Source organism: Sinocyclocheilus grahami, unplaced genomic scaffold (assembly GCF_001515645.1).
Source record: "Sinocyclocheilus grahami isolate Dianchi unplaced genomic scaffold, SAMN03320097.WGS_v1.1 scaffold85.1, whole genome shotgun sequence".
Taxonomy (NCBI): domain Eukaryota; kingdom Metazoa; phylum Chordata; class Actinopteri; order Cypriniformes; family Cyprinidae; genus Sinocyclocheilus; species Sinocyclocheilus grahami.
This window is the reverse complement of record NW_015505264.1, coordinates 183,401-196,004: the sequence shown is the minus strand read 5'-3', so window position 1 is coordinate 196,004 and position 12,604 is coordinate 183,401. Positions and strand designations below refer to the sequence as shown.

Here is a 12,604-nt window from a genome sequence, read left to right as displayed (position 1 = left end):
ATCAAAAGTGATGATAAAGACATTTATAATGTTACAAAATATTTCTATTTCAGATAAATGCTGTTCTTCTGAACTCTCTATTCATCAAAGAAACCTGAAAAAATCTACTCAACTGTTTTCAACATAATAATAATATTTTTTTGAGCAGCAAATCAGAATATTAGAATGATTTCTGAAGGATCATTTGACTGGAGTAATGATGCTAAAATTTAGCTTTGAAATCACAGGAATACATTTTAAAATACATTTAAAAAGAAAACAGTTATTTTAAATAGTAACAATATTTCAAAATATTACTGTTTTGCTGTACTTTGGATCAAATAAATTGGTGAACAGAAGAGACTTCTTTAAAAACATAAAAAATCTTACTGTTCAAAAACGTTTGACTGGTAGTGTATAGGCAACTTAAAAAATTCTCTTATTTCTAGCTTTTAATTGGCTAAGAAATCAGATACACTGCTGGACAATAACCAATAATAATGATTTGTTTATATACTACAAACGTACATATATACATACATACTTTTTACATATATACATACATACTTTTTTTTATCACGTAATAAGGCAGAATCGTTTCTATACTGTAATGAATGCTATCAATTAGCACTGCATTGTTCATGTACTTTATTTATTACCTGGAGATGACTTGAACACCACAAATAAACCATATATTGTCGCAATCATATGTTTAATGTCTTCATGTTTCCAAACGTTTCTGTTTTACTGTGAAAGTAAACAACTGTTTTCATACAGCGATAGACGCTTTTGTCCATATGAGTGATTTCCTGGTACGACTTCTGAGCAAGAGCGCTCTCCGGAAACATACACTGCATGGATTGTTTAGCGCTCAGTGATGTTCATCACGTTCATTCTGGGTCCGAATAAAACATCAGGTCATGCACAGACTATCCTGTCTCTTTGAATTTAAATCTATATTTATTCACACCGGCTCTTGAAAACCTCTGCAAACACACTTGCCTGAAAAAGTGTGGGGGACGCATTTACGTGATATTAAAAGTGTGTTGGGGGGGGGGGCACGTCCCCCGCGTGATCTACGCCCCTGCCTGAACAGTGTTGCCAACTTAGCAATTTTTGTAGCAACTTTTCAGACTACCCTAGCAACTTTTTCTTCCAAAAGCACCTAGCAACAAATTTAGCTTTTTTTTTCCTCATTTATTTGGCAGCTTTTAGCAACTTTTGATAAGTGACTCAAACGATAAAAAGGCACAATTTACCATTTAAATTACACAAAAAGAGGAAACCAAAGATGCCTAGCAGTACACACGTTACAGGAATTAAGTTAGCTGCTATTTGCAATTGTTTAATAGTAATAATAATAATAGAATAGTGTTATTTTTCATTTATGAGACACATTGTTAGTAGCTTGATTGTTGATGAGTTACACTGTTTCTTACAGTACACTGTAAGAAAAATATGCAGAAAAATGGAAAAGGTGCTAGTAATTTTCCAGGACATTATCCGTTATCCGTTGTAACCCGAAAACACAAAATACAATGTGTAATTAAAAATCCAGGTACAAAAACCTGTGGAAAAATCAATCCAGAAAATTCCTTCATATTAACGCAGTAGATTGTGCATTATTTTTTTACTTTTCTTAGAGTGCAGCATACTAACTAACTACTAATAAACTGCTTTAAAGTATAAAACTTAAATTGTAATCGTTCAAAAATGTGTACGTTTTCGATAATTCAATGGGTTAAAAAATAGTTATTTATATTTTAATATTATATTATGCATTTATATTGCTACGAACAAATCTAAATTAACTAGATTTGTAATAAAAAATATATATGTTTTTGCTGAGATTTGACAAATTTGCATCGTGATTACGTAATGACGTCATCACGCAATGTCATCACAACATAATTGAGCAACTTTTAGCAACAAATCAACCTTCCTTTAGCAACTTCCCCTGAAAATTAGTTGGCAACACTGGCTGTAAACTGCCGACGGTCAACAAATGACATTCTGTGGCAGCTTCATGCTTCCACAACAACCAAAAGATGGCGCTTTTGTCTGACAGTGTGAAGCTTCACAAATAACCTACTTAATACTATATCTAACCTATAAAGAAGTGCTAACCTGCATGACAAAGAAATATACAGATAGAAGTTCTATGTTTTCAATAGGCTACCTACAAGACAGGGTGATCACTTGGACTTGCTGTATTGATCAATGTGAATAATCATCAGAATACTGGGTACACCGAGAGAGAACACCGGGGCTAGTTGTCACACTTTTCACTCCAGTTAACATTTTTCAGTGTAGGTTTACATTTGTCAATTTATGTATAAGGCAATGAGGCTAATGGGGCACGTTCACATTCATAATGAGAATATGATATTAAATTATCACTAGTGTTTTCAAACAGAACAAAGACTTCTAACCGTGTAGTAATGGGTGTGAAGCACAAAAGACGCCACTCTGCTCCAAAAGAATGATGTCACCTGAACTCAAAGGACCTCGATGCGCATGCGCGGGAGTTAAAGCGCGTTTACTGTATCCCTTGTGACAGAAAGCACGTGCATATATGCACGACCAAAATATGCAAGGACGCCCGGAACGCGATTTCTATAGACGGGGCCCGAGCCAATATACTGTCCAGGGGTCCAAGAAACTCCTCTGAAATTATACTAGGCTATAACACAATTGTTGTCAATTTAGAACCAGGATCAAATTTGTCTGAAAGATGTTCAAAATAGATTGTGATTTCATTCTCTAGCATGTATTCGATCTAGATAATCCTTTGTGTATTTGAAGTGTGTTTTTAGATTTAGTTAGCCTATATTTTAGGCTATATTAGGCTACACTGCAAAACGAACGTACAAAATCGACGCACAAAATAAATATAACACATAAAAAGAAATATGAACCAAAACAACTCTCAGGGCTACTCAGGGGTATCAAAATGAATAAGCACTGAAAATGTAGCTAATAATTGAAACAATGTAGGCCTACTACAATCATAAAAAACAATTCTATAGTCTAAATTAGCAATAAATCAAATTAATACGCTTCATTAAATGGGTTACAAAAGAAGGGTATTAGTTAAAATAATTTATGCCGAATAAAGAAAGGACAGGTGTGTAAAACATGTTCATGTAGCCTACTGCCAGAAGATGGTGCTCTATGAATGAATTCAGCGTTAAAGCTGTGTGTGTGTGTGTGTGTGTGTGATAGAGAAAAGGCAGCATCACCGCGCGCTCTGCCTCCGTTGCCTCTGCGCGAGCCGCAGCGATTCGCTCCTTCAGCAGCCGATGCTTGTCCCTCACTGTGTCAAAATTCAGAGAACAGTTCGTTTCCTTAAATAACCTCAGCAGAGCATGAACGTAGGATTCTTATCCAGCTGAGTTACGGATTTAAAGCGGAGAGAGAAGAAGCGTTTGTTCCCTGGACATCATTTGGTGAGTGTACAATGTCATTCCATCGCACTTAGTGTTTGTTTGCGGGGTAATGCAATTTCAGGTTAGCTCAGTTCTATTAAAGATGTCTGTTATTTTGGTTAAGATGGAGGAAAGTAGCACAAAATTCAATTCCAACAAACCTGCCTCAATGTGCTGAATGAAGAGAGAGAGAAAAAGAGCTCAGGCATCTGTGCTCAGTTTAACAATAGATTTTGGCATCGCAGCTCATTTAAAGAGACTGACCCAAATTTGAAATGGAAGGTGGGTGAGTGGAAGGTGTAGTGAATTTGGGAATAAATAAGGACGTGATTTTTGTCTCTCTCTTAAACACCTGAACAAAGCTCTTTAATGACATGGAGGGTAACTCTGCACATCATTTGCAAAGATTTTTCACCTTGAGAACGGTATTAAGTTGATATAAATGGCTATTTGAGATACTTTAATCCAGAGTTTCTGCTGATGATTTGAAATGCCACGAGGACTACCAGCACATCCCCATGAGCTCAGTTTGGTCCACTTCCAGCGTTGTCAGACTGAATATAGGGTTTCGAGATATCTACAACTGTTACTTTGCCATTGTGTACCATTTAAAATAAGCACTGTTAAGCAACACTGGATGTTGTTGTAGACCTGGGGTGGAAGTTTAAAGCTCCTCACACTAATTAAAAGTCTTGCCTTTATGTTCAACTGCCGTTTAAAACCATCATGAAGTGATGTTATCCTTATGTCAAGACTATTGTTGTTTACAAATGCATTAATTGGTATTTCAGGTGTGAGTATTTTACAGTGCTGGAAAGGAGGTGACGAAGCCTTTCCATTAGGAGGGAATGCTGTATTGATCTGGAGAGCTGACTGGCAGATCTTTCCACAGGGTGCCTGATCGCATCTGTAAATAAGCCCATTGAATGAGCTGTAGATGATGAGGGACAAAGCTGGATCAAAAGGGTGTAATGTTATCTACAGAATGCTCAATGCTGGCCCCTGCAAATTTCACAGTTTCGCATGAAATGCACACCGCTTGCGGCATACTAATGGGATGAAGGACGTCTAAAGCACTGAGATCCTGTTTATCAAAACATCTCAGTTATCTCCTTGCTGTTTGTTTGAAAGCATGCACGGACAGAGAGATAACGGAGAGCTTCAGTTTTGTTTTCTCTTACCGGGCCAGAAGATTTGGCCGGATCGTTATTAATTCTTCTCGTCTGCCGTCTCTCAGTTGTCTTCTGTGCTGTGGCAGCATGCTTGAAAAGCACCATGTGTTTGGTGATGAAAGAGGGAGAACGTGTGAAGTGCTTTTCACAGATATGCACCATTTTAACAGACAGATTTCATGCCTGGCTTTCAGGCCCCTGTTCGAGGAAAATCAACTTGTTGCCAGGTCATCAGGCACGAATGCTGTTGGATGAAGATGAGAAACTCTCAAAATAAGTATTATTTGAGTTATTCAAATGAATCAGGATTGTAATGGCTTGTTGGTGTGTAACTGTACGTCAGTAGACACTGATCCATTATGGGTTTTGCTGTGCAGATTACTAATTAGTTTAGCTATCAAGGTCTCCAAAGGCTAATTGAGCACCTAGAAAGCCTGGCGTTTAAGAAACTGTCACCATATTTGCTGTTCCATGATATGAATTATTTATTTCATCGAGCCTAAGGTGAGGCTTGGGCTCTGTTGTTAACCATGGGACATATCTTGGGTTACAATGAGTGGTGGTTCAGTTTTAATTTGGAGCCACATGGCTTTATTTGCTCAGATTTTCCCTGCTACATGGACACGTGACAGGTTCAGGTTAAAAAGGGATAGCACTTGCATGATATTTATATAGAGCTAACAAACATCATATACCGGTGGGCAATTGCAAGCTTAAAAAAAAATACTGTCACTTTTGTTGACTCATTAAGCTTGAATTAGTGAGGTCATTGCCGCCAGAAGGGACAGGTTCAGCATAACACATAATTCTGTGGGCTACCAAGGATCTTAATAAGCTGATGATGATGTCAAGTCTCATTTTATGAGATTCTAACATTATCAGCTGTTCATTATTCATCTGTGTAAGGTAACAGGTTTGATTCCAAGGTAATGCATTGGCATATACAGAAAATGTGTAGGTTTTTGGATAAAATGATTTTGGATGTTAGATTTTATGTATATATTTAACAATGGCTGCGTAAATGGTATTATTACAAAAAATATGAAGAAAATGTGCCCTAGCAAAATTTGTCGACATGGTAAAAAGTGGTGGGGAGTTTTGCAGACTCTTTCTGCAGGTTACATTGTTACACCAGTTGATGGCGATGGTGACCGTCTTGGCGATAGTGACCGACCAACTGGTGTAAGGATGTATGAGTCAAAAATAGATGAGTCAAAAATCATAGACTAATAAGATTTGTTCAAAATACTGATTCAGTCAGCAATGAAACAAGTAACTTTAAAGGGGTCATATGATGTTGCTAAAAAGAACATTATTTTGTGTATTTGGTGTTATGAAATGTGTTTATGCGGTTCAAAAAACACATTATTTTCCACATAGTGTACATTATTGTTTCTCCTCTATGCCCCGCCTTTCTGAAACGCGTCGATTTTTATAAAGCTCATCGGTCTGAAAAGCGAGGATGCCCTTATTGGCCAGCTATCCAGTGCGTTGTGATTGGCCGAATTCCTCAAGCGTGTGACGCCCCTGAAAATGTTACGCCCCTTACCATATTGTGATGCCTTATGACGAGACAAAAACATTAAAACCAGTTATAAAGGAGGCATTTGTTGCATCCAGTGGGGACATAATTATGGATTATAATGACTTATACTGTCTTTTTACGGGTTGCATCGCGCCGCGTAAACATAAAACCATGTCTGCATTTGTGATCAGAGAAACGACAAACAACAAGTGCTACTCTACACTGCTCATCGTGACGTAGACGTGGGGGTGTGTTAGAACGAGCCGTTTTAGGTAGGTGTGGTTGACTCTTAACTTTTATAAAGAATATCTCTTTGGATTTGAGACTTTAGTCTTTGCAACTTTACAGATCTTCTTTATACACCAAGAGCTTGTAACACTCCAAAGAGAAAGGAAAAATTTAAATCGAATCATATGATCCCTTTAAAGTTGCATCCGAAATGGATTACTTATCTAGTATATGTTCTGTGAAAAAGAGTACGCCAAACACAGTACTTGAACAACAGTAGATGAAAAACTCACATACCATACTATTTCTGGAGAGATTCTGAAGTGTGCTTTATGGACACTTTACTTTTTCTGTATCTGCTTTGAGGCCAGGAGAGAGGATTTGTAAATGGCAATGAAGTCAAGCAACTGATGCTGCTGGTCACATGACCATATGGCAGATGTAGTACATCCGAATTTCATTCATGCTATATAGAACATACTTTTTTAGGGGTCACAAAGTTCGAATTCAAATGTAGTACAAATGTAGCAGTATGTGATTTTGGACACACCATACAAGTGAGTTATTAAATCATTCACCCAACCAATTAGTTCAAAATGCTGATTCATTTAGTGACGAAACACAGCTGTGTTCCTCGGAGACGTGGTTGATGCTGCCGTGGTTTTCTTTTGAATTATTAATGTTAACAAAAATGGACCTAGCAATATTGTGTCTAAAATGTAAGTTACGTTCTCCATCACTCTAAAAGTAATTTTACACACTTTCATTTTTTAAATATGGGTTTGAGGTAGTTTCACGTGGCATACTATGCTTTGTCACAAGAATTGTAAAGTATGACATAATAGGGGAGAGTGGGGTAAGATGTGCCACTTTTAATATTGTCTTTTAGGAAATGAGACATGAGATCAGAGTAACATATTTCAATACACTATAATAATTGTAACATTGTAAAAATAATAATAATAATTGTAACATTTATATAATTTATGTGCATAAATGTATGCATATCTCATGATATCTCTCATTTCTGAGTTTCTGAGTCATTACAAAGGCAGTGCCATGAGCAGCTGATGCACACACAGTGTTGGGCACCTGCAGGTCTAGCAGCAGAAACGATGACCTCAGACCCCTTTTCCCCAGTAGAGGGTGCAGTGACTGACTGATTACCTCAACCTTCTCTGGGGTGCTGCCTGCAGAGTCACGCTTCACTGCATGTAATTATCAAGGATGAAACCATTTTCTAAGCGTTTGCCTTTTCCTCCCCTTCTGATTCCCTTGTGTCGTACCCATCCAAATACAAAAATTTTACTTGATAGAGGGGCTACCTATTATGTCGCCAACAGTCAGTGTAAACCAATGAGACTTGATTTATATTTAATAGTTACAAAATTGTTAGAAGTTCTTGTATGGAATGGAACATTGTGGTTACACTGGACCGAAAAGCAAAAATTCCCAATAAAAATTTGCCTTTTGTTTGGAATAACTATGCAGATACATTTTTTTAAATTTCAGTATTGCTATAAGCAGCTGCGCTGTTTTTTTCAGTTAGTGTCACTTCAATAACATCTAGGGTCTAAGAACTTTAAAAATATTGTGTAGTATTGACCTAATAACAGTGAGATTATACATTTGTCAGTGTTGTTAAATGCAAAATATTTGTTTTAACTACACTCCTGTCAGACTCTGTTCCATGTCTTGTGTGTATTTTCTTCCCCCACGTGCTCCCCATGTGACATTATGCCCTAATTTGGTTATCTTCCTGTTCCTGTTCCTGTCCTCATAGTTGATTAGTTTCTCCCTGTGTCTCATTATTAGTTATCCTCCTCACCTGTCTGCCCCTCGTTATCTGCCCTATTTGAGTTCTAGCCCGATCTGTTCTCCCTTGTCTGGAATTGTATATGTCTACCTCATCTGCTACGGGTGTTTTCCTGGTTCCCTGAATGTTATTAAAACTTCCTTGTTGATGTACTCCTCGTTTCCTCTCTCCACGCTCCCTCACAGTAGCAACGTGACAACTCCAACTATATTAAAAGCAAAATATGTAATTTATTGCAAAATTAATGACTGCTCCAAACACTTAGCCCATGGTTAAGCCATTTGTGACGAGAGGGGCGGGGCCGAGAGCCATGGGAACGGAGCGAGGCCGGTGGAGTAAATGTTAATACGCGCCACTCACCGGTCTTGAGTCCCACGGAGCTGCTCCGGAAGGATAAAAGGAGGAGTGATGACAGTGTTGGACGAGAGAGGACCAGGCCTGGATTTTATTTTGTGTTTTGGTTCTGTTTGTGCGTGCGTGACAGTCGTCCTTTTATCCTTCCGGAGCTCCTCCGTGGAACTCCGGACCGGTGAGTGGCGCAGGTGTCGTGCATTAGCATTTACTCCACCGGCCTCGCTCCGTTCCCACGGCTCTCGGCCCCACCCCTCTCGTCACACCATTGTTATGCCCTGCCCAGTCAGCTGCTCATACAAACATTTTTTTGATGCCGCTAATGGCACAGAAATTATGCATTTCACTTTTAATCTTCTAAACATAGCAGATGTTGCTATTTTAAAACACGTTACTATGGTTCATGCAGAAAACAGGATGCTATCTCAAAATAAGTACTGATTTATCTGATTTATCTTATTGACTGACATAGCTAACATCTGTACCCTACAACAAAGTTCTTAAAAAGACAGTTCATCCGAAAATTTTAATTCTGTCATTGTTTAATCATACTCAAATTATTCCAAACCTGTATTAACACAAAAGTTTGATTATTTAATTAATTGATTAATTTTTGTCATGACAACCCTCAGAAAGTTGTATACATGGCAATGTTAATGTGTTTGTTCTTGGCGGTATAGATCTGTTATGCTGTTGCTGTGGCAGAGCAAGTACCGAGGCTTGCTACTGCCAATACATCCATAGACATGCTGCTGTGAGCATGTAGAAAATACTGCTTCTGCATGTAACACATATAACACTTATGAAATAACCCCATCTGTAACATATGTGAAACTACCCCATAGCAGATCTATACAGGTGGAGCTGGGGAGGTGGAGGGTTTCTAAAATAATGCACTGCAACTGCTACAGCAGCTCACAGCTCATTGGCTGCTGATGTGAAAAGAAACCAATCATCTGCGCCATGTGAATGATGTAATTATATCAGATTGAGTTAGAACCTATCAGTCTTTGCCATCTAGAGTTTCATGACATAAATTTGCAATTAGCAGATTCTTTCATCCAAAATGACTTGCAGGATCATAAGCAATTAATCACAGAGCCAACATATTCAGTTTTCAATGGCATATTTACTAGAAAGCTAGATTAGGAAACAAGAAAGAACAGATGAGAAATACAGAGAAGAGACCAAATATATTTTATGTGCAGGTGGAAAAGGTGGGCCTTCAGCTGCTTCATGAAAGTTTGGATGGCTCCAGCAGTTCGGGTGGAGGTTGACAGCTCATTCCACCAGAGAGGGTGAAGGTTTTGGAGAGTGATTTTGTGAACAAACAACAAGGCACCACTCATTCAGGAGGGAGCATACACTTGCAGGAGTGAATTGCGATTAGGAGGTGCAGTTCAAGTGAATTGTGACTAGACTTTCAGTCTCCAAAATAAAAAAGGGCACCATTAAAGTATTATAAAAGTGGTCCATGTGGCCCTTTCACTTTATTCTGTGCCTTCAGAAACCATACGATTGGTGTATGTGATGAAATTTGAATTATTATTCATTGAAAATCTGCTGTAGCTCTCAAATCCAATATTGTCATTACGTCAAGTTCGAAATAATTGATGTTTGGTCTCAAAACAAGCAATGGCGTTTGTCATCAGTTTGCCATTTTTGTGGTAAGTAAGTATGACTTTTGTGCTCCATCTCAGAGTTTTGACAGAGGAGAAGGTCATCCGTGAATAATGACTTGGGTGACTTTGAGATTTAGAGCCCCACCAGAGCTTGAGGGGCGTGCCTCTCATGAGTGACTGCCCAAAGTGTAGAGCTGGTCACTGGGGCATCACTTGAAGCCCCTTAACAGAGCAGTCAGCTGGAAACCGTAGCAAGCATTAGCAGCGTGGTTACTATGACATCCATCCAACCAGTGAGGTAGGCTTCCTGGCTTGACTCCATTGGGAGTTGTGATGGCTGGATTTAGAGAGAAGTGGGACAGACCATTGTGACGAAAAGAGTTCTTGGCAGAGAGAATGAAGGTCTAGTTCTATATAAACACCGGTGGAGTAATAAAAATCATTTTCAGCAAGCTTATGCATCTGTGTGATGGCAAGCTTGACAATGAATTGCTGTGTAAATATCATCAATTGGATTCTGTGGGATCTATTGGTTGTTTACCAACCTGGCTCGTATTTATGATTACCTCAATCTCACACTCAGCCCAAAGCTTCACCACAATCAATCCCTAGAAAATCAATTCCGAGAAAAGTCTGGAAGCCACCGGGCCATACTCTACTGTCTCAGATGCATGCAGGGAAGAACTATTCTGTTGAATTGGGACCATGAGCGGTCCATGACCGTGCAATAGAGTTTAAATACATCATAGTGACTGGTCCTACTCCCCAGCCTTGTAATGGATCATGGGGGAGGTAGTTGTGGCGGTAAGGATTGGACAAGCAGGGTATTCAAGGTTGAATGGTTACCCTGGACCCTCATATCCGCTGAGAGGGCAAATTTGGTCAGTGTTCCATGGAGAGCGTAATAACAGGAAATGCTACGGAAATTGATCTTGTTGTATGTTTGTTTTTTTGTGCTTGTGAGGTTGTGCTTGTTCTTGTATATTTATCATTATCCATTAATTGAGGCTTATGATACCTTTCATTCAATATTTTTTTCAATTTCAGTAGAGAAAATTGCTTTGACCTTTAATTGTATGTTTTCATAAAACTCAAAAAATGCCCTTTTAAATTCTCTAATAGCTGCATAATCTAACCTTTGCACTGAAGAGAATGCATAAAAGATATTGTTATTGTTGTCAAAATATGTTGCTGCTGGTTATAACTGAAGTTATCTGTGTCGCGGCACTGATGTGGCAAAGAGAGCGTGAGAGAAAGTGAATGTGGGCTTGTTCCGTCTCGCTTTTGTTTAAACAAGTGTGTTCAGATGGTGATAAGGAGGAGAAAGGGATATAGTGGCAAGTCAGGCTCCTCCGGTTGGGCACTTCTTTTCAGTGTCAGGATCAGGTTGACCTTGGAGATAATATTAAGCCTTATCCCCGTTTGTCACGGGTGAGAAAAAACAGATTATACTCTCTAAAGTCGCTGCTGACTATATAGAGCCTTGATGGCCTCCCACATCAATGACATCCTCAAACCATCCTCAACCTCAGCGCTTGATGGTTTTCCTTGAAAATCCATGAATCCTTACAGGTGATTTTTTCCAGCTTTCAGTGTTGCTGCCTTTTAGCAATTTGGCACCTTCCTTAAAATCTCATTTGAATTGAATTGGCCACACCCTACAGGAAGTTGAATTGGAATCTAAACTGAAAAGAAAAAAAAGTAAGAAATGAAGTGATTTCTCAGGATAAGTCAGGATGGTTGATTATTCAACAATTTGTCTAAGTAGTAGTGACTAGTAAAATCATTTAGTTTATCTAGATAATTTTTCCTGCAATGTAAGTAAAAGAAGAAAAAAAAACAATACACACTACACAGCCAATAAGACTTTTAACGTTTTTTAAAGGGGTCATATGATGCGATTTAAATTTTTTCTTTCTCTTTGGAGTGTTACAAGCTCTTGGTGCATAAAGAAGATCTGTAAAGTTGCAAAGACTAAAGTCTCAAATCCAAAGAGATATTCTTTATAAAAGTTAAGAGTCAGCCACACCTACCTAAAATGGCTCGTTCTAACACGCCCCCACATATCTACCTCACTATGTGGGAAGATTTGAGTAACGCCGCCCAAATGTTCATGCAAAGAAAGAAGGCGTAACTTTTATTCTCGCTGTAGTTTTGTTGATGCTGCAGCCATGTCGTGAAGACGCTGTGTGCTTCGTTGTGAAAGCGAAACTACTTTGTTTGGTCTTCCAAAAGAGGACGATATCCGCTTCGTCATGCCTAGAGCTGATCTGTGCTGGTCGCTGAGGGAATACATCAACTTTCACCGTGGACAAAGCGGAGTCCAGCCCGCCTCAGCTCACTCTATGCTGGCCTCAGCACACGCTAAGCTGGGGCTTCAGCTCACGCTAGCCCGGCCTCAGCGCACGCTAAGCTGGGGCTTCGGTTCATGCTCGCCTGGCCTCAGCTCACTCTATCCCGGCCTCAGCGCACGCTAAACCGGG

The 12,604-nt window shown here is 39.0% G+C and overlaps 1 protein-coding gene across 1 annotated transcript in view; it reads left to right on the top strand.

Annotated features, from left to right (window-relative positions):
• Positions 1-3,211: 3,211 nt before the first annotated feature.
• LOC107586689 (catenin delta-2-like) overlaps positions 3,212-12,604 on the top strand; it is a 183,323-nt gene continuing 173,930 nt past the window's right edge. The window contains exon 1 of the mRNA XM_016274138.1: positions 3,212-3,428. The gene's annotated coding sequence lies outside the window, so the exon portion shown is untranslated. The remainder of the gene's footprint in view (positions 3,429-12,604) is intronic.